We start from the raw sequence: 20,514 nt of genomic DNA, 5'->3' as shown, positions 1-20,514 counted from the left end.
GTTCCGTGATAGATTTGACATTGCAATGCTAAGGGTTCTTGAAATGATACAGAATTGATGTTGTGGTTTATTTAAACTTCAAAGTTAGGTTGCAGTTTGTTGTATGCTAATTTTCTTCTCAGCCATGATGTCCCTATGGCAAAACTTGAAGTCTTTTCACAAAGTATTTTATGTCTGTAAGGTAGAGCGGTTAGAATTAATACTACGTAGTACTGCTGTACAATTTTTCTTTTTTCAATTATTATGGTATTTAATATTTTATTTATTTATTTAATGGAAAAAAGCCTGAATTGCCCGTAAACTATCAGATTTGATCTAAACTTGCCCCTCATTTACCTATAGAGCTAAAAATGACCTCCTGTTTATTGTTTGGGCTCACAACTACCCCTATTGTTAACAACTCATATCCGTTAATAAATAATAATATTTAAATGATGTGGCATTAAACTATTGGCTGATTTAAAACCCACCCAAAATATGTCCAACCCACTCATTCTACCCGACCCATCAACTGAGTTTAATGGGTAAGGTCTGATGGGTCAGGTAGAATGGATGTGTTGCATATATTTTGGGTGGGTTTTAAATCAGCCAATAGTTTAATGCCACATCATTTAAAATATTATTATTTATTAACCGGATGTGAGTTGTTAACAATAGGGACAGCTGTGAGCCCAAGCATTAACGGGGAGGTCATTTTTAGCTCTATAGGTTGATGAGGGAATTTTAGACCAAATTTGATAGTTTAGGGACAATTCAGGCCCTTTTCTGTTTATTTAATTAATATATATCTTATGGAGTTACTCTGTTTTCAATGCCAAAATATATTTCTCCAGTTAGTTGACTTCAAAATATTATAATGTTATGATCTTTAAATACTTTTTATATAATACTGTTTTAGTACTATTATGTTCAATAATCCTAATAAAAAGCTTTGAAATGATCCACCAGTCCCTCGATATAAACCCCAAACTCTCCACTCCATTTTCCCAAACCCAAAGTTCTCTGCTAAAATTTCACATATCCCCCAATTCTCTGCAAAAATTCTTGTGAAAACGAAGCAAAAAGAGAGGTCAATGTGGGAACCAAATAGGAGATAAGTTCTGGGAAGTTATCTATGCCGAGCACGACAATGATTCCACCAGAAGGTATCAAGGCGATAATGATCTTCAATTGGAGCGCTTAAATGTGTACTATAATGAAGCCAGCTGCGTAAGGTTTGTTCCACGCGTCGTCCTCGTGGATTTGGAGCCGAAAACCATGGATAGTGTCAGATCGGGCCTCAGATATTCTGGCCCGATAACTTCGTCTTTGGATTGTTCGGTGCTGGTAACAACTGGGCCAAAGGATACTACACAGACGGGGCAGAGCTTATTGACTCGGTTCTCGACGTTGTAAGGAAGGAGGCTGAGAACTCTGACACCCTTCTACACAAAGACCTTAGGTTTTAAAGTACGTGTTGCACTCTTTTTCCCTTAGATCAAGTTTTATCCCAAATGGGTTTTGCCGGCGAGGTTTTTAACTAGGCAACAACTAGATCGGGTTTTAGGAGAATTCAACAGTATCCAAAGCTTCTTTTCAAGCAACCTCAAATACTGGAGGGCATCACCCTCGGAGGCTGTATTTTCGAGAAAAATACTTCATGCCAGAAAGGGCCTCGATAGGTAAACTTTGTAATGGGCCAAACGGTCAGATGAACCGTGTCCATATAGAATAGCCGATCCCCGATGGCAAAACATGTACGCATGTATGAATTATTCAAAGAAGCTTTCTTTCTATATCAAACACTTTGTGTCGCGAAGAAATTTGCTACTATATGAGCTTTGTACTTGTGATTTTCTGTGAGAAACGGCTCAAGAGCCAAAACACAAATACACCTCGAATACTTGGAAACTGTCATCGACAGTCAACATATTCGAGTTTTCTAAACTCGAATTCGTAAGACCTCAAAGTGGCATCCCTCGACGTAAAGGCTAAGGCCATCATACTCGGGGACTATTAAAACCTTTATTTGGAAATAAGTCCAAGAGAAACACCCAAAGGCTACGACCATATTAAAGTTTACAGCCAAACTAACACAACTCGGAGATGTCTGAATACGTAATAAAAACAGGCATTCGAATTCTATGAAAATCGGTTAATAAAGGCTACCCTTGGTAAATGATCAAAGGACTTCGATAAAATCAGCCCTCGAAAAACCTTAAGAGGTATTGAATTATTCAAATACAAACTTGTGCTAAGGCACAAAAACAAAAAGGGTTCCGATCGAGACTAAACCTTCATTAAACCCAATGGGTAAAAATTCCATGCCAAGGCATAATGAAATTTTTACTAAGTCTTTTAAGCCGAAAAGGAAAAATAATAGTCATCTTTCAAAGGCCATATCAGCCCAACCTAAAAGAACCTAAGGGCCAAAACATGTAGAGTTCGAGACCTTGCTCTCACTCAACTTGGACCTAAGGGTCCCACCATCCCGAGCTCGCATCAAATCGACTTAAGCATAGTTCGAGGATTCATCAAAAAACCTTAAGAGGTATTCTATTATAAGTTCAAAGATTTCCCATTGATTACTTAAAAACCTAAGGGTTTGTTTTACTCTGAGTCCGAGCTAGTGCTCACTCTATTTATAATGCCCACAGGGGCCTTACACAAAAAACAAAAAAATAAAATCCTAAGGACCTAGCCTACTTTGGGAGCCGCATCTTCAGGAACCTCTTCCTTGGGGACTTCATCCTCATCTCCTCTGCTCTCGGAACCACTAGCAGAGTCTTCATCATCGGAGAGTAAAGCGGCAGCCTCGTCGTCTAAAGCTTTTGCATTCTCGATATCAGCTAAGAGGTCGAAGCCACGAGCATGCACTTCCTCAAGAGTCCCTCTCCGTGATTGTCGCCTGGCATGATCAAGAGCACACGACAATTTGACTTCTGCAGCAATAGAGATTTCCTATGCCTGAATGTTGGCAGCATCGACGTCAGCTCGATAGGAGGCCACAAATGCTTCCGCATCAGATTTAGCTCTTGCAAGATTGGCGGCTATTTTAGCTTCGAGCTCCTCAATCTTTCAGCTCCGAGCCAAGTTTTCCCCCTTTGCATTTTGAAGCTGGCATTTGACCGAAGCCAACTGGGCCCGAAGTGTGTCTTTATCCGAGGAAAGATGGTCCATTTGTTGCTTCTACCCTAGGGTCTCGACCTCTTTCATCTTGACCTTCTCTCGAAGCTGCTCCCCCAGCTCGCCCTTCCGCTGGGCCTGCAAAGTCGAAACCGTTAATCACTAAATCAAATGAACATGTAACAAACTCCCAAAAAGTTGCATTACCTGCTCAATGAGCTCAGTCTGTTCCTGATGAGCTCTCGCTTCAGCTCGAAGATCCCTGATCTCCCTTTCTTTTTTAACGTAGAGGATCTTAAGGTCGTCCCTCTCTTCCACGAGCTTCTTGAGTTCAGCCTCACATCGAGCAAGCTTGGCTCGAGATTTGGAAAATGCTTCTCAATGGAGCGTCATAGCCTTCACACAAAAGGAAAAAGTTAGACTCGGAACAACAAGAATAAAACACAAGCATAATTTTGAGGGCAGAAACTTACTTGTTTAAAAAGCCACCGGGTCTCGTCAAAGATAAACGAAGCATCTGGGTCGGGACCATCTTCGACCCCCATAAAGCATTCCCGAAAAATATCATTCCCTTTGTGGGTCGTCCCCACGTCGGGAGTCTTCATGGCCCGAGCATCTCGGAACTGCCCTTCAGAAAACTCAGGGCCAGATGGGGATTCATCTATCTTAATTATCCCAAGTGATTCACTTGGGACATTCTCTTCTCTTTGGAGGGCCTCAAAATTAGGCTCTTCCGATTCGCCGGTTAGATGCCCTCCAAGGCGAGGAGCACTTTTACCACCCGATGGCTCGGGGGCTCTACTCGAACTACCCTTCGAGATTTCTTCGATTCGAGATTAAACCACATCAGCCACTGCCGGTTCGGCAGACTTCGAAGATTTAGTTCTCCCTCTCTTCCGAGCTACCAATGGACAGTCAGCATCTTCTCCCTCTTCCTCGTCATCCCAAAGGTGTTGGACCGCATCAGCAGACAAGACTGCAAGGTTGGCCCTAGGCTTTTGAGCCCTATTTCTCCTGGGCTTCAGGGTACTTGGAGGCGAGTCCCATTTCCTCTTCTTCTCTTTGGATGACTTTGGGATCTCCTCTTCACCGGGTGGGGGCGGCCTTATAACAACATAATCTCCGAGGCCTGCATAAAGGGAAAGTAAGTATTTTATAGGAAAACATCGGCATATGAACAAGGGAACTCACCATGGTTTTAGCTTCCCACCGACCCTTAGCCAAATCACTCCAACATTGTTCTACATGTGAAGAAGTAGAGGCCAGTTGTCGGACCCAACCTGTGAGGTCCGGAATCACACTAAGAAACCAAGGGGAACCTGCACCATTGAAAAGGAATTAGATCGAGGAAGAACAGGGAAAAGCATAGTAGTAAGTATCATCAATAGGGTTGTACTTACGTTTTATGTTCCATTCCTCGAGGAATGACATCCTTTCAGCAGGAATTAAGTCAGAGGTCTTGATTCGGACAAACCGGCCCATCCATCCTCGGTCTTTGTCCTCATCAATAATGGAGAATTGCGCCTTTGAGGACCAACACTGGAGCTTTATTAAACCACCTCGATAGAGGCGAGAGTTGTATAGCCTAATTAGATGGTCAAGCGTAAAAGGCAACCCCTTGACCTTGCCCGAGAAGAACTTGAGCAATTTCACAATACGTGTCACGACCCAAACCGATGGGCCGCGATGGACACCCTGTATCTTACTCAACCGAGTACCAACGTAACGTATCTTTCTTATTACATCATCATATACATGTGACATACGGGCATAATAGGCCAACATGGTCCTTTATAAATTCAAAACATAGGCCGATAAGGCCGTACAATCTTTCACATACACGACATATGTCTACAAGCCTCTAAGAGAACATAAATGTCATAAAGGTCAGGATAGAGTCCCGCCATACCAGACAATACACGTCTAAATCATACTAACCAAACTCACAACTCCGAAGCAAATGGAGCGCACCAACATCTTCCACTGAGCTGATAGCCTACTTGGAGGGCTCTCGACCTGTCTATCTAGACCTGCGGGCATGAAACGCAGCGTCCCCAGGCAAAAGGGACGTCAGTACGAATAATGTACCGAGTATGTAAGGCACAAAAATAAATACATAAGAGACATGGAGGAAATATAGAGTATATGACTTAACCTGTAAGTCTGAATAACTTTGTAAATCATAAATTACTTTTAGCATCATGCATATGCATATGAATGACATGTTGTACATAGGTATATGCTTCATAACATCATCAGCCTCTGAGGGCATCTCATCATATCATATTAGCCACTGTGGGCAAAATCATCAACGTATACTAGCTGATCAGGTGGTGGTGCGTATATAATGCCATAACCTTTTCTCATATCCCATATACATATATTTACATATATACACGTATATAACGCTGTTTGAATCGTATTTCAGTCACTGTGGACAATATCATCATCATATACCAGCTGATCAGGTGGTGGTGCGTATATAACGGCATATCCCATATACATATATTTACATATATATATATATGTATATAACACCATCTGGTCATGGGTCAATACACATGTATAAATGAGTGAAATGCATGAAAAATACATAATAATCTCGATATTTCTTTCGAATAAACTTTTCCAACTGCGTATTATTTTGAGAGCCATAAACAGAAGATAATAAAAATTCTCATGGGGAATCAAGAATATAGATACCCCTACTATTTCTATAAATAGAGTAATTTATAGAAAACTGTGTATTTGCTCATTTCTTCAGTATAATTTGGACCATGCCAAAAGAAAGAAAGGAGGGTCTTAACATACCTGGAGTAGAAAAAAATCCGTATAATATTCTTGGCGAAGATTGCACCGTATTATTTTAGAATCACAAAATTTGGACGGAACTAAGCTTCTGCTCTTGGCGTTACAGTGTATGAACCAAGCAAGAAAATGTTCTTGCTATTGTTTGCTTTCACATTTTTGTTTCAATACATAATACAAATGTGAATTGTTGTTGCTTTTGAAATTTCAATTGAGATCTTTTTTGGCTAAGAGTGTTGACAAGAATGACTTCTGCCCAACGTTTTTGGTCTTGAAAACCAAATCAATAAAATGAAGCTAAAGATCCAAAATGCAACTAAAGGCAAAATTGGAAATTGTTGTTTGAAATGGAAAACTTCTGCTTTCAACGTCCTTGGCTTTAAATGCCAAAGACAGATTATGGAATGTGAAGCCTTTTCAAGGCACATCTTCAAAATATCATGGATAAGTCTTATTCAAGACATAAGTCATGATCTTGTCTATTACATTAGCCATCTGGCAAATGTGATTACATTAGTCATTCCAATTTTGTGGCTTCTTGCCACATGGGGTGAGGTGGAATACTAATTTTTATCCATTTATTAGTTAACCAAGTAATGTTCCGTTAACCAATAATTAATCAATTACCCACATAATTTAAAAATTATCATAAATTACTTAAAATTCTATTTATATTTTTAAAATACTTCATATATACTTTGTATATTATACTACCGTGGTCACATGGAACCTTGCATGATACCAGTTCATAATTATCGGGTATTATCGCTTGACCCGTATTTTATTCCAAAATATCAAACTTGGACAAAATTTATTTTCTTTGACTTGCTCCCTCTTTTACCTTCATGAATTTACTAATCGCTTGTGAAATAGCATAATCTTTATAATCTCCAAATAATCTTTTACTTGGACTGATGTCAATTTCCTTACGACAAATTTAACGTACAATACTTCAGGGTGTAACATCCTCGTAACTTAATACTGCAAAGCGTGACATCACCGTAATGTAATACTGTTGAGTGCAATACTGTCGTAACTTGTAACTTAATACTACGAAGCGTAACATCATCGTAATGCTGCGGGGCGTAACAATACGCTATAGGGAAGGGTAGATCTGGCTAAGGGTCACCCAATACTGGTGACATAAATCGAGAATGACTGGATCTACGGGACCCAGTAGCGGATGTACGGGACCTAGTATGAAAGGATAAGTATACACACTTAGGTACCCTTTCACATAGGTAGTGATGTCCTCCTCTGGGGAAGGAATCACCACTTCCTTGTTCTCCCAATTGCAATCCTCTTTCGCCTACTTAAGATCGGCTTCAGATATCGAGCAGATGTATCAAGACATAGGCTTGCATCGTCCTGGAACTGATGGAGGCTTATCAATTTTGAAATCGGAAGATAGCTCCCATGGCCCAAGAATGCATTCCTCGATATGATGTGGCGCCGTTGTCCTACCACCGGCCGGACGCGATGATGAGGAGACTTTTTTTTTCTAAGGAACGGTTTTAGATGTTTTAGCCATTGCCGTCGAGAAACTTAAAAGAAGAGAAGAAGTTGATGCTGCAACAAGAACAAATTGAAGAAAGGATGGATTCAGAGAAGATGAAGAAGCTAGTAAGGGTTTGGGAAAATTTTCAGAAGTAAAGAATGTAAAAGTTGTGGAATAGACCTATTTATAGTGTCCGCTTCAACGGTTTGAGGAAACCAACGACCGACCATCATCCGCCTTCAATTAATGACCTTGGGAACTATGCAAACGTGACCTTTCAATCACTTCTGTCATTGACGTCACGATCGGGGCATTGGAGGATCGAGGATCAAAATGTTTCTTATCACTTTTTTCAAAGAAATACGGGGACTATCTGTATACGGTCAAAATTAGATATGCTTGAATTTATAGGCTCGAAGAAGCGCTTCAAGCCCGAGTTCAGAATGGACCGAGCTCGAACCCGATGGACTGGGCTGGAGCCCGATGACGAAGTACAAGGCTCAAAGAACAAAGTACGCGATAAGCACCGAGGTCGAGTTTGACCAATCCTGAGATGATGACGTTATGAGTTTGTAACAGAAAGAGCAAGATTCTTGCAACGTCCCTAAGATCACGGCGTAAATTTCGAAATAGATTTGTATGAGTTTGTATGGATTTGTACTAGGCAGTTAGATAGACGTCCCAATAAGATTCTCTACTAAAAATGGAAATGTACCTTGTAAAGAATTCCCCTATTATATAAAGGAGAGTCCATTCATTTGTAAGACAATCAATCATTGGCAAAAGAATATACATTTTTACTTCCTTTCTCATTACTCATCAGAATTGTCTTTTAACTTTATTGTTCTTGCTTTCTTGTTCTCACTAGCCTACCTTGAGGCCACCTTAGCTCGAGGTCGAGACATGCTTGCACTCTCGTTTGATTCTACCTACTTCCTTAATCTATACGCTTGATTTCTTGATTATCAGTTAGTATTGGACTAAATCACGTATCTTTATGACCTCAATACAAATTTAATTGTTACTTGAATTTTAGGGTAAACAAAAGTGTAGCGAGATACCTAAAAGCTATGCATTCCGTCAAACTCACGACCTGATTATAGATAAAGTACTACATAGAGCTAAAGCAAGAAGTGAATAATTAAGCCATTTCCTCATAGGATTAATTGTTAGTTTATTGAACAATGTATGCTTAGTTTGTGTACATAATGTGCAATGCATAAGGTTATTAACAAACGAGTAATATTAGCGGCCAGAAAGAGCTCAATTTTCCCTACGCAAGTAGTAGCATAGAAGCAAATATCTATCAATCAAAATTCTTTGTAATGGGTAATAATATAATTCATAAACATAAATTATGACATGTATATGGACATGTTATATGTATTTTGGTACTTAATAAACCACGGCTAATGTTTTATTAAGTTGCTTGTTACTTGTATTAAGTTGCTTGTTTTATTCATGTACTGCCTGATACAATGGCTTCAATTTTGGATAACTAGATGCATTCCATCATGCTCTAATCACCTGATGAACCTGAATCAATGGCACACTGATCCCAACTGCATTTAAAAATGTCCTCCACACCTTAGTTGCTGTAGTTCCTGTCAAGAAAAGATGATCAAAGGATTCCTCCTTTGAAGATTGACATCACCAATATTCTGGACATATATATATATATATATATATATATATATATATATATATATATATATATATATATATATATATATATATCCTTTACATAGTACACATGTCATCGGTAGCTAGTTTGAACCTCCTTAGCCTCCAAAGGAAGAATGAAATCTTAAATGGCAAGCCCTTAATCCACATGTTCTTGAACTCTGAATTACGTTTTGCCCTATGCCTGACAAGATGCCAAACACTGCTCATAGTAAACTTTCTTGATGAAGTAGGTTTCCACCAAGGCCTATCCCAGTACCCTTCACTGCCTTTAAACTGTACATGTTGCTTTATATGATCAGCAATGTCTTCTGGAAAGGATTGATCAAGCAGCATCTCATTCCATCCATCACCTTGCCTTAGTTCTATCACTTCTTGCAGCTCATCATTGATGTGAAAATTAGGAGGTACTAGATGATATAAACCCCTAATCATGTCTAATTTTCATGCCAAACATTAGTGGTACCAGCCTTCATCTACCACCAGATCTCATGTTCCACTTCTTGTCTAGCATTAACCGTTTGTCTCCAAATATCCGAACCATCCTTAAACTGTACAACTATAGACAACTCATTCTTGCAGTATTTGTTCCACATAAAATTTGGCCACAAAGACTTTGTGATTCTAAATCTCCACCATAGCTTTGCAAATAGTGCTTTGGAGACATTAAATTAAGATCTGAAACCTAGCCTTCTTTCACCTTTTGGGAGACACAACTTCTGTTATGAAGCCCAATGTCTGCTTCTCCCTTCCTCATTTGTACTCCAAAAGAAACTTGCAAAAAGCTTATGCAGATGGTCTATAATTTCTTTAGGTGGATCAAGTACTAATAACATATGGATTGACATACTTTGTAGAACACTACTGATCAATGTTGTCTTGCCACCATAAGATAGTAACTTCCATTTCCATGAGTGTAGCTTGGCCTTCATTTTCTTAATAAGGTTATCATAATAATCCTTCCTTTTTCTGGTATAGAATATAGGGCATCCTAGGTATGTAATAAGAAACATACCTTTGGAGAAGCATGTGATATCCTCCACTATTTGAAATAAAGCATTGGATACCCTAGCATGCATATAGTAAGAAGTCTTATAGCCTGTTTGGCCAAACTTCTTTTTGGCCAAAAATTGAGGTGTCTCACCAAATTTTTTTGGAAGGAAAAAAGTGCTTTTGAGGAGAAGCGGAAGCAGTTTTGGAGAAGCGGAAAAAAGTAGCTTCTCTCCAAAAGCACTTTTTTGAGAAGTACTTTTGAGAAAAATACACTTAGAAGCACTTTTTTAAAGCTTGGCCAAACACTTATTGCTGCTCAGAAGTGTTTTTCAAACTAATTAACCAAACACAAACTGCTTCTCACCAAAAGTACTTTTGAGAAAAGCACTTCTCAAAATAAGCTGGTTTTTGCAGCTTGGCCAAACGTGCTATTAGCCTTGTTGATCACCTGACTAGAGATCTTTTCATAACCACCTAACACTTCCATAATCTTCTTCAGTGATTCCGAATGAGCTGATGCAACTAGAATTTGATCAGATTGTTAGGTGACCTTGATGGCCTTATCATTGAGTGTGATTAGATCTTTATATATATAATGTAAGAATATAATTTTATTTTTTCTTCATTTCGTTTTTTAACTAAAGCTCACACTTTAATTGCTCTTTGCGCTTAAACCCCGTTAGACTTGGTCCGCCCCTTAATGCTTTTCACCTTTGACAACGTTGTTCATCTTCGCTATGATTTTCATTTTTTTTTAGCATTTCATGGTCTTGCAACACGAATTTGTGATTATATCGATGTTTCGTGTGTGTTAGTACATGTTAATTTTGTAAAAAAAAATTGACAGACTCCGATTAATCTGAATTGTCGTCGGTCCACAGAAAATATTGACCAATACTCATTGCTTCCCCATATTTTTTGAGTTTATTTTATGGAATTTTATTTTCACGCAACACGAATTTGTGAATATATTCACTTTTTAATGTTTTTTAGTATATACTGGTTTTGTAGAATTTTTTCGACGAACTCTAATTTGCTTGATTTTTCGTAGGTCCATAGGAAACAGCCTAGTAACCAACACTCATTGCTTAGCTATGACTTTCAGGTTTATTTTTTGGCGTTTCTTGGTTATGCAACACGAATTTATGATTATATCTACTTTTTCGTATGTATTCGTATATGCTGATTTTGTAGAATTTTTTTGACGGACTCTGATTGGCCTGAAATTTTATAGGTCTATAGAAAATGCCTAATAACCAATGCTCATTGCTTTGATATAACATTCTGGTTTATTTTTGTGGCGTTCGGGGTCACGAAATACGAATTTGTAACTATATCGACTTTTGCATGTGTATTAGTACATGCTAATTTTGTATAATTGTTTTACGAATTTCAACTGGCCTAAATATTCCTAGGTCCATAAGAAATGGCCTAGTGACCAATACTCATTGCTTCACCATTTATTCGGGTTTATTTTATGGTGTTTCATGGTCATACAACATGAATTTATGGTTATATTCACTTTTTCGTGTGTATTACTACATGTTGATTTTGTAGCATATTTCTGATGGACTCCGATTAGCCTGTAATTTCGTAGGTCAGGAAACGGCCTAGTGACTGATACTCATTATTTTGTCATGACCTTCGAGTTAATTTTATGGCGTTTCATGGTCATGCAATACGAATTTGTGATTATATCCACTTTTTTGTGTGTCAATATACATGCTAATTTTATATTAAAAAAATTTGACGGACTTTGATTGGCTTTATATTACACAAGTCCATAGACAACGACCTAGTGATCAATACTCATTTCTTAGCCATAATTTTCGGGTATATTTTATGGCATTTCATGATCATGCAATAAAAACATATAATTATATCTACTTTTTCGTATGTATTAGTACATGATGATTTTGTAAAAAAAGTTGATGGACTCCGATTCGCTTGAAAGTTCGTAGGTTTATAGGAAACAACCTAGTGACCACTATTCATTATTTCGCCATGACTTTTGGGTTAATTTTATGATGTTTCATGGTCGTGCAATATGAATTTATGATTATATCTACTTTTTCGTATGTATTTATATATGCTGATTTTATATATAAAAAAAATTAACATACTCTAATTGGCCCGAAATATCTTAGGTCCATAAGAAGCTGCCTACTGACAAGTGCTCATTACTTTACCATAATTTTTGGGTTTATTTTTTGGTGTTTCATGGTCATGCAATACTAATTTGTGATTATATCCATTTTTTATATGTATTTGTACATGTTGATTTTGTCGATTTTTTTTGGTGAACTCTTATTTGCTTAAAATATTGTAGGTTGATCACCCCCAACTCTAGTCCTAAAAAGGATAATGTCATGACCCAGGTTCGCCCTGCATGAACTGTCGTGATGACACCTAGTCTCTACGACTGGGTAAGTCTAATAATTGTGGAAAAAGAGAAAACAACAAAATAAACAAATAAAACTGCGGAATAAACATAGTGAGGTTAAAGATGCTGCTCGGCATATACAATATAACTCTCAAACTGAACAACTTCCCAAAACTCGAAATCTCATGAAATCACAAGTTATTGAATGACTACAAGTGTCTATCTCCAGAATGTCTAAATAAAAATAAATACAGAAGGGCTGATACTATAAGGGAGAATGGAAAGGGACTCCTCGGTCTGCGGGCGCGACAGATATACCTCGAAGTCTATGGAGAATTTCCTCGCCTCAAGGATAGTAGGGTTGAGTCTAAGTACCTGGATCTGCACATGAAAAACATGCGCAGAAAAGGCATGAGTATACCACAGCGGTACTTAGTAAGTGCCAAGCCTAACCTCGGTCGGGTAATGACGAGGAAAGTCAGGGCCCTACTAAGTTTAGATGAAAAACAAAGTATAACAGTATAGAATAAGACAATATAATTTAGTGCAAACAGTAAGAAGGAACCTAGGATAGAAAGAACAACAACAACTACAACAGAGACAAAATAATCACGGAAGTAATACAGCTCAACACAAAGGTAACAACCGGGGATCTCCCAGGATGTCGTCCTGTAGTCCCAAATGTAAATATCCAGTGGATCTCCCAAGTGGCGTCCCGTAGTCCAACTCATAGTGCGCGGGGATCTCCTAGAATATCGATCCGTAGTCCCAAATTTAAATATCCAGTACTGGGGGAATCTAACGGGTGCAGTCCCGTAGTTCTAATATAAAAGTGCAGGGGGATCTCCCGGAATACAAATCCGTATTCCCAAAGTAAACATGCAGGGGGATCTCCCGAGATACCGTCCAGTAGTCCCAAAGTAAACACACAGTAGCAACACGAAGAATACTCAATTCAATTCAAATTTCATACCAAGGTAAAACAAGTATTTCTAACCTAGTATGCTGCACAGAATTCAAATAAGGCAGTTTGAGCAAATAAAGCAATTAAGTCAATTAGACATGCTTCCCTAAGCTAACAATAGGCTTAAATTGCAAGTAGTATAAACAGAAAAAGAAACACAATTATAGTTAATTAATGAAAATAGGATTTTTCAATAATTAGCACAAGTACGTACTCGTTACCCCACGTACAAGGCATTTCAAATATCAACAATACCAAATCATAAAGAGAGTTCCCCTGCACAAGGTTAGGCAAGCCACTTACCTCGAACCGACTCAAAATCAACCTGAAACCACGCTCTTGCCACGAGTACTCGACTCCAAATGGCCCAAATCTATTCAAATCAATTGCATAATGTAAATATAACTTCAAGTAACTGATTCCACTAATTAATTCTAAGCTAATACGCGAAATTAGGAAAAATGACCAAAATGCCCCCAATCCCACGTCTCGAAATTAGGTAAAATTTAAAAATTCGGAATCCTCACACTCTCACGAGTTTAGTCATACCAAAAGTACCAAAATCGGACCTCAAATGGTCCCTCAAATCACCACTCAAAACTCTCCAATTAACAAAGCCCTAACCCCCAATTTTACCACTGATTTTCCTTCAAATTTCATGCTTACAATGATAAAAATCACCACAATAACGAGCTTAAGGACCAAATACCTTAGCTCAATGAATCTCTTTGAAAATCTCCCTTGAAAATGCTCCCCAAAGCTTCTTCCCGTTTGAAAAGAGATGAAAAATAACTCAAATTCGCGAAGGCATCTATTTATATGTTCCGCCTAGCAAATTCGCTTCTGCGGCCATGGGACCGCACCTGCGATCCTGCTTCTGCGGAACTAAAGTCGTATCTATGACAATTCATTAAACAGCAACTTCCGCACCTGCGATCTCCTTTGCGCAGATGCGGTGAAGCTTCTGCGATGCCTGGGCCGCATCTGCGACCAATCCTAAAATACCTCAGACCGCACCTGCGGTCCTCCAAGCACATCTGCGGGCTCGCACCTGCGGTCCCCAAGCCAAAGATGCAGTTGTGACAGCAAACTCAGCAGCTTAAGTTGCAAATTCCCAACTCTAAACTTCCTGTTAACTATCCGAAATCATTCCGGGGCCCCTGGGACCTCAACCAAAAGCACGAACAAGTCATATACCACTATCCAAACTTATACCAATACCCAAAACACCTAAAACAACATCGAAACGTCGAATTAACCATGGATTCAAGCCTAAGAACTCCGAAAACTCTCAAATTACGCTTTCGATCAAAGAGTCTATCAAACCTCGTCCGAATGACCTGAAATTTTGCACATACGTCAGATTCAACACTATAGATCTACTCCAACTTCCAGAATTCCATTCCGACCCTTAGATCAAAATCTCACTGTCGAACCGGAAATTTCAAAAATTCAGCTTTCGACATTTCAAGCCTAAATAAGCTACGGACCTCCAAAACACAATCCGAATACGCCTCTAAGCCCAAAATCACCCAAAGGAGCTAACGGAACCTATGGAATTCCCTTCTGAGGCTGTCTTCACACTGCTCCGACTACGGTCCAAATTTTAAGACTTAAACTCTCATTAAGGGACTAAGTGTCCCAAAACTCTCCGAAACTCACAATAGTAGAAACAAACATGGGGAATGCAGTTAACAGGGGGATCGGGGCGTTAATTCTTAAAATGACCGGTCGGGTCGTTATATCCTCCTATACTTAAACATTCGTTCATCCTCAAATGAGCATAGAGACATACCTGAAGTAGTGAAAAGATGAGGGTAACGGCTGCGCATATCCTGCTCGGTCTCCCAGGTCGCCTCCTCGACCGGCTGACCCCTCTACTGAACCTTCACTGATGCAATGTTCTTTGACCTCAGCTTCCAAACCTGCCTGTCTAATATCACCACTCGCTCCTCAACATAAGATAGATCCTTGTCCATCTGGGCTGAACTGAAATCCAATACGTGCAACGGATCATCGTGATACCTCCGGAGCATCGAAACATGAAATACCGGATGAACTCCTGCCAAGTTGGGAGGTAAGGCAAGCTCATAAGCAACTTCCCCAACACGCCGCAATATCTCAAAAAGACCAATTAACCTCGGACTCAACTTCCCTTTCTTCCCAAATCTCATAACGCCCTTCATAGGTGAAACCCGAAGCAAAACCCACTCTCCAACCATATAAAAAACATCATGAACCTTCCAATCCGCGTAACTCTTCTATCTGGACTAGGCTATATGGAGTCTATCCTGAATCACCTTAACCTTCTCCAAAGCATCCTGAACCAAGTCTGTGCCCAATAATCTAGCCTCACCCGGCTCAAACCAACCCACCGGGGATCTACACCGCCTACCATATAAGGCCTCGTACAGTGCCAACTGAATGCTGTACTGATAGCTGTTATTGTAGGCAAACTCCACCAATGGCAAGAACTGATCCCAAGACCCTCCAAACTTAATCACACACGCACGGAGCATATCCTCAAAAATCTGAATGGTGCGCTCGGATTGTCCATCCGTCTGAGGGTGAAATGTTGTACTCAACTCCACTAGAGTACCCAACTCATGTTGAACAGCCCTCCAGAACCGTGATGTGAACTGAGTACCTCTATCTGAAATGATGGAAACTAGAATACTATATAGACGAACAATCTCCCGGATATAAATTTCTGCCAATCGCTCCGAAGAATAGGTAGTACACATAGGAAATAAGTGTGCGGACTTGGTCAGCCGATCCACAATCACCCAAATGGCATCGAACTTTCTCAAAGTCCATGGGAGTCCAGCTACGAAGTCCATGGTGATCCGCTCCCACTTCCACTCTGGAATCTCTATCTGCTGAAGCAACCCACCAGGTCTTTGGTGCTCATACTTCACCTTCTGACAATTGAGGCACCAAGCTACAGACCTAACTATATCCTTCTTCATCCGCTTCCACCAATAGTGTTGCCTCAAATCCTGGTACATCTTTGCGGTACCCGGATGAATAGAATACCACAAACTATGGGCCTTCTCTAAAATCAACTCCCAAAGCCCATCAACATTGGGTACACATACTCGACCTTGCATCCTAAATACCCCGTCATCATCAATAGTCACATCTCTGGAATCACCGTGCAGAACCTTGTCCTTGAGGACAAGCAAATGAGGGTTATGAAACTGACGCTCTCTGATACAATCTAATAAGGAAGACCGAGAAATCATGCAAGCTAGAACCCGACTGGGCTCTAAAAGATCCAATCTCACAAACTGGTTGGCTAAGGCCTGAACATCCATCTCCATGGGCCTCTCCGCTGTTGGTAAATAAGCTAAACTCCCCAAACTCTCTGCCTGGCGACTCAAAGCATCGGCCACCACATTGGGCTTTCCCGGGTGATACAAAATAGTGATATCATAGTCCTTCAGCAGCTCTAACCACCTCCTCTGACGCAAATTAAGATCCTTCTGCTTGAACAGATGCTACAAACTCCGGTGGTCAGTATAAATCTCACAAGGCACACCGTACAAATAATGATGCCAGATCTTCAAGGCATGGACAATGGTAGCTAACTCGAGATCATGGACAAGATAATTCTTCTCATGTACCTTCAACTGTCTGGACGCGTAGGCAATCACCCTACCATCCTGCATCAATACCACTCCAAGGCCAATCCTCGAGGCATCACAATAGACAGTATATGACCCCGAACCTGTAGGCAATATCAAAATTGGGGCTGTAGTCAAAGCTGTCTTGAGCTTCTGAAATCTCGCCTCACACTCTTCCGTTCACTAGAACGGAGCACCCTTCTGGGCCAGCCTGGTCATAGGGGCTGCAATATATGAAAACCCCTCAACAAATCGACGATAATAACCCCCCAAGCCAAAAAACTGCGGATCTCTGTAGCTAAGGAAGGTCTGGGCCAACTCTGCACTGCCTCCACTTTCTTCGGATCCATTTAAATACCCTCACTCGATACCACATGGCCTAAGAATGCCACATAATCCAACCAAAACTCACATTTCGAGAACTTTGCATATAACTTCTTTTCTCTAAAAGTCTGAAGCATTGTCCTCAGGTGCTGCTCATGATCCTTCCGACTACGGGAATACACTAGAATATCATCAATAAAGACAATGACGAGCGAGTCATGATATTGCCGGAACACACTGTGTATCAAATGCATGAAGGCTGTTGGGGCATTGGTCAGCCTAAATGACATAACAAGGAACTCGTAATGGCCATACCGAGTCCTAAAAGTAGTCTTCGGGATATCTGGCTCCAGAATCTTCAACTAATGGTAATATAAACGCAAGTCAATCTTAGAAAACACCCGTGCACCCTGAAACCGGTCAAACAAATCATCAATACGAGGCAAAGGATACCGGTTCTTCAGTGTAACTTTGTTTAACTGGCGATAATCAATACACATACACATAGAACCATCCTTTTTCTTCACAAACAAGACAGGAGCACCCCCAAGGTGATACACTAGGCCGAATAAAACACCTCATCAAGCAATTCTTCTAACTGATCTTTCAACTCCTTCAACTCAGGAGGGGCCATATGATACGGAGGAATAGAAATGGGCTGAGTGCCCGGCAACAGATCAATGCCAAAATCAATATCTCTATCTGGCGGCATGCCTGTAAGGTCAGCTAGAAACACATCAGAAAAATCCGTACTACTGGGACTGAATCAATTGTAGGGGTATCAATACTGATATCTCTCACATAAGCTAGATAGGCATCACACCCCTTCTCAACCATACGTTGAGCCTTAAGGAATGAAATAACTCTACTGGAAGTATGATCTAAGGTACCCCTCCACTCTACTCGCGGTACACCTAGCATAGCCAGTGTCACGGTTTTGGCATGACAATCGAGAATAGCATAATGGGGTGACAACCAATCCATGCCCAAGATAACATCAAAATCTACCATGCTGAGCTATAATAAATCGGCTCTGGTCTCAAAACCACTAATAGCAACCACACACAACCGATAAACGTAGTCCATAACAAGAGAATCTCCCATATGAGTAGAAACATAAACAGGTGAACTCAAAGAATCCCGAGATACACCTATATACGGGGCAAAATAAGAAGACACATAAGAATATGTGGAGCCTGAATCGAATAAAACCGATGCATCTCTATGACAAACCAAGACAATACCTGTGATGATAGAATCGGAGGCGACAAACTCAGTACGGGCAGGAAAGGCGGAATATCTGGCCTGGCCTCCCCCTCTAGGGCGACCTTTACCTCCCCGACCTCCACCTCTAGCTGGCTGCGCAGGTGGGGTAGCAACTGGAGCTGTAACCATAGTTTGAGAACTCTGCGGGGCACACTGTGATTGGGAAGTCTGTGGAGGTGCACCCTTCCTAAGTCTGGGGCAATCCCTTACCATATGGCATGTGCCACCACACTCAAAACAAGCCCTGGGAGGATGTGGCGGTTGTGACTGGCTTGGGCCAGGTCTGCTGGAGTGACCACTGATAGCACCCCGAGTAGGAGGCATACTAGATACTGGAGGTGCATAATAAGGCTCCTGAGGCCTAGGAGGAAGTGAAATACCATTGGCTGCTGGAAGAGCTGAATGAAAGGGGCGACTCATATAACCCCTACCATGACGAACTATAGCTGGAGCATGACACCAGAATATTGGCCCAACTCTCGAGACCTCTTGTCCTTCCTCTCCTCTCTATCCCTAGCATGCATGCCTTCTATCCTCCTAGCAATGCTCACCACCTGCTGATAAGAAATATCCATCTCCAACTCACGAGCCATGTTAGACCTGATGTTGGGAATAAGCCCCTCAATAAACTAGCGAACCCTCTCATGAACAGTAGAAACAAAGGCGGGGGCATGTCTAGCTAAGCTAGTGTAACTGACAACATACTCCGAGATAGTCATAGTACCCTGGCGCAAAAGCTCAAAACTCTGCATGCCATGCGTCCCTGAGGCTCTAAGGAACATACTCTCTCTAGTACATATCTGAAAATTGAGTCCAAGTTATGGAAGTTATCTCATCCAGGCTGTCTAACTCATAAGTACACCACCACTCATAGGCGGCTCCTCGAAGCTGGAAGGTAGTAAAGGAAACCCCGCTCGATCCTGATATAACCATGGTACGGAGAATACGGTGGTACTCATCTAGAAATCTCCAAGCATCATCTGATGCTAGACCACTGGATACAGGAGGCTTGTACTTCTTGAACCTCTCAAGCCTTAGTTGCTCATCCTCAAAAGTCGCTGCCCTATCCTCGAGCTGGTCTGGGACTGCAGGCTGTATAGGAATAATCTCTAGGACCGGATCTACATGCACTCGCTGCTCAAAGTTGCGGGCGGAGGGAGTCTATGCTCCTCCCCCATCCTGAGATGTAGCTGCAGCAAGGGGAAGCAACCCCTCCTGAGCTAGAGTGGTATACATGCTCATGAACTGCGCAAGAATCTCTTGGAGCACTGGAGTAGTAGTAGTAGCAGTAGCGTATAAGGTGCCTAGACTCTGGCTGGAACTACTGGTGGCACCTCGGTGGCAGCTCGTGCGGGTGCTCTGGCTACACTACGTGCGCATCCTCAGCCTCTACCCCGGCCCCGACCTTTGACGGCTCTAGTAGGGGGAGCGGGTGCCTAATCATCTCTGGTAGCACGTATCCTCACCATCTGTGAGAGAATAGAAGATATAAGTTTAGTATTGTGATATCAAAATCTCGCACGACAAGGAAATCAAATGAAGTCGAAATTTCCTAACAATTACATAGCCTCTCCTAGATAAGTACAGACGTCTCCGTACCGATCCACGAGTATAAACCGGCTTGTGATTCATGAGTCCTATAAATCTAGAGCTCTGATACCAACTTGTCACGACCCAAGTTTACCCTCCGTGAAGTGTCATGACGGCACCTAGTTTCTACGACTAGGTAAGCCTAATAATTGCGAAAAAAGGGAAAACAACAAAATAAACAAATAAAGCTGCAGAATAAATATAGTGAGGTTTAAAGATACCGCTCGGCATATACAATATAACTCTCAAAGTGAACAACTTCCCAAAACTCGGA

The sequence above is a fragment of the Nicotiana tabacum genome, chromosome 5 (assembly GCF_000715075.1).
Source record: "Nicotiana tabacum cultivar K326 chromosome 5, ASM71507v2, whole genome shotgun sequence".
NCBI classification, from domain to species: Eukaryota; Viridiplantae; Streptophyta; class Magnoliopsida; order Solanales; family Solanaceae; genus Nicotiana; species Nicotiana tabacum.
Note: the sequence above shows the minus strand (reverse complement) of the source record.